At 34.5% G+C, this 3,308-nt stretch overlaps 1 long non-coding RNA gene across 1 annotated transcript; it reads left to right on the top strand.

Moving 5' to 3' along the window:
• Window positions 1-625: 625 nt before the first annotated feature.
• Window positions 626-1,560, top strand: LOC134434609 (uncharacterized). The gene is made up of 3 exons (XR_010031888.1): window positions 626-682; window positions 940-1,021; window positions 1,526-1,560. It is a non-coding gene; the product is annotated as an uncharacterized LOC134434609 (long non-coding RNA).
• The last annotated feature ends 1,748 nt before the right edge of the window (window positions 1,561-3,308 follow it).

Genomic DNA, 3,308 nt, shown 5'->3' with positions numbered 1-3,308 from the left:
AAAGGAAGTAGACTCAGTTTCTGTTCATATGCTGCTTTCTGGGATTTTTTGATTAATGTTTTTCTAGATTACATAGCTAAACAGAAACTATTCAGAATTGCTGTTGGCCAAGTACAAATTGTCTCAGATTAGAAATACCAATTGCTGCAGGAACAATGTTTGCCATCATTTTGTATTACATGGTAGGAGCTGTCTTGTTTTGCATTAGACATCTCAGGTGTGAAGGAAATTCAAATGGAAACTGAAGGTTATGGATTAAATGTGACAACGCAAAACTGGATCAGAGTTACTCTCTGTATCCCCAGTTCAATAGGCAGCTCCCATGTTTCACAGCTGCATTGCAATAGTCCAGGTCACGATGTATTTTCCTTGGGTTCCTGGAACATCTTTTCCTACTTAAAAGAAGTATGGACAGTTCACATATTGACTTACTGGGCATGTTGCTGCATTTTAAGAACATTTTCATTGAGAAGGTTATGAAGTTCCCATCAACATTAGCAGCTCTTTTCAGAAAATAAAATATGGGTTTATTAGAAGTACTGAAAATAAGTTAAAGGCAATAAGGAAATATTTACTAATGCTTGTTAATTTGGCACTTAGAAATGAACTGGGGTCTTTGAAGGAGAAAATGGCAAAGACAGGTGAAGAGATGAAAAGTACACTGGATGAAAGAGAAGAAAATGTATGTCATGTGTCAGGAAACTATCTCACAGAACCTGTAGGACAACATTCAATGTAAAATCTTTGTTGGGGTTTTTTCTGCAAAGCTCTCCCTGGGGGATGTGATCTCTGCCAGAGGTTTCTTCTTTCCCAGCTGCTGCCAGTTGTGCCTTTGTGTGTCCACATGTGAGCCCTGGTATTTCAAAAGACAAGCACAGTCACTGGGATGTTCACTCTGTGCTGGAAGTTTAATATTAAAGATTTATTTGTTTTTTTCAGGCAAACAGAGAACCTGCTTTTCTGTTTTTTCATATACCCACTCAGTGATGGATGGGCTCTGGATTAGCTTTTTATATGTAGGGTGAGTTTGAGCTTAAATAGATTAAAACATTTTTACTTTTCTTTCTATTGGTTCAAAGCAACCTGGGGTTTTTAGCAAATTTCAAAATTTCATTGTAAAAGTAAAAGATTTGCAATTTAATTTCAGGTTAAGAGAACTGAAAATGAAATTTCAAGAAAGGAAAAGCCGTTGAAGATTCTAGAAAATAATTGGGAAAATTCATTTTTTCATGGATGTAGGGAACTTCATACAAGTGCATTTTTTAAATTGTGAAGATCTTGGGGTTTTTTTCTTCTTCTTTCTTAACTCCATAACCACTAAAGAACTGGTTCACTGCTATTAATTAACATCTTGTAGTACTTTATGGCTAAAACTCTGATTATTCTAACATGTCAGCTGGTGTTTGAGTCCCATTGGAACAAACCAGATTGGTGCAAAGGCAGGTTTGAGAACATCTACAGGAATTGCTCACATAGGGAGTCATTTGTAGAACTTACTAATTCATGTCTGAAATACCTCTTTCAGATGAATAATTTAAAGAAACAGATGGAAAATAAAACCAAATGCATTGAAGAGTTGCAGCAGGAGGTGTGTAGAGATTTTAAATGTCACAAATACATAAACACATTATACTTTGGGTTGCCCTTTCAGCAGGTTTGTGTCTGCTGTGATGTCTTTAGATACACCTATGTAATTTAAAAATTCTCCTTTCTTATCCTAACCCTGAGCAAATTAGAGAGTCATCTTAGGGATCACTTGATTTGTTAAATGAGCCTTAATTTGAAAAGAGCAATTACAAAAATAATATCTTTAATAAACTTCTACTCTTTTTCATTTAGTGCATAGTGTTATTTATGTACGTGTATGAGTATCTCAGTTACCATGAGTAGAAAAGAATTCTGCACTGGCACAAACTGTAGTAACTTCACTGTAAAAATAAATAACTTGTACTTTTGGTCATGACATCTTCACACCTTCTGTCAGCAGCATCTTAGTTTTAATTCCCATTCTGCACCTTATTTGTTATTCCCTGCTGCTGCTCTGGAGGAGCCTTTCTTAAGGTCATGAAGAAACAGTAATTATCACAGAAATTAGCTGAACAGTCATTTGTTTGAAGAATTGTTCTGGAACCTGAGCTGCACAACAGAGAGTTATTTGCCTGATGAAATCTGGAATTTCTTGATGCAGTTCAACCATGACATAATTGTATTAACTTATTAAGGTACAATGTTTGTTTTGTTTAATTTCAACAGAATAAGGTGCTGAAAAAGAAAATTACTGCAGAAAGCAAGAAAAGCAATACTTATGAAGGGAAGGTAGGTTTAAATAGCATCATGTAGAAGACGAGGTGAGTGTTTTTAAGTCCCACTGTAAATAATGATAATACTTATTAAATACATTCGGAACAGGTTTTTGGATCTGGGATACAGACTTTGCAGGAATGAGCTCATAGTTTTTAGAAGATGCTTCCATTTTTAATCATTCGGCACTGACTATTGGACATTTAAGAGATGGATTCACATTGCAATTAATGATGTTTCCAATCTGTTCCTTTTTTTTTCTTTTGTTGATAATGGACTGAACAGGGTTCAGCAACCTCGTTGTAACAGAAAAGCATTTAAAAGAAATATATATATATACATAAATATATTACTCTTTTTAGGCTGTTCTTTAAATGTGTTCTGCAGTGGCAATACCTCTGATGGGAATATTGTGTCCAACTTTGGGTACTGCACTTGAAGAAAAGTGGAGTTTTTTGAGGATATTCATATGATAAACTTAAAAGGAAAAACTGTAAACAAAATGCACTGCTGGGAGGAAAATGTACCATAAAACCTGTGAAAATCTGATACAGATTTACAAGAGAGAAAAAACAAACATCTGTGTTTGTTTTTTCCTGAGGCATTCAAAGCATTTAGGGTGACTGCTTAGGGCAGTCTTCCCCATTGTGCTGTTGCCATTATTCCTTTGAGTATTTTCTAACTCACTTCAGGCCAAAGTTCAACTCTTTATTAAAAAAAAAAAACAACTGAACTTTTAAATAGGAAACACTTGAATCATATACCTGAAAAGTAACAGTGTTTGTGCTCAAAAATAAGAGGTAAGAAAAAATCATTAACATAGTAATTCCTAAACAAATAACAGCAGCAATTCTGCATTCTCCAAAGGTGAATAAATTGCAGTTAGAGATGGAAAATATGAACAAGCAACATAAGGAAGAAGTTGACATCTATAAAAAAGACATAGAAACAAGAAAAGTAAATGAAAATAAACTTTGTGAAGAGGTGAGAGGTGTTAATTTTTACTG

This window comes from Melospiza melodia, unplaced genomic scaffold (genome assembly GCF_035770615.1).
Source record: "Melospiza melodia melodia isolate bMelMel2 unplaced genomic scaffold, bMelMel2.pri scaffold_44, whole genome shotgun sequence".
NCBI classification, from domain to species: Eukaryota; Metazoa; Chordata; class Aves; order Passeriformes; family Passerellidae; genus Melospiza; species Melospiza melodia.
Note: the sequence above shows the minus strand (reverse complement) of the source record. Positions and strands in the feature narration are given on the sequence as shown.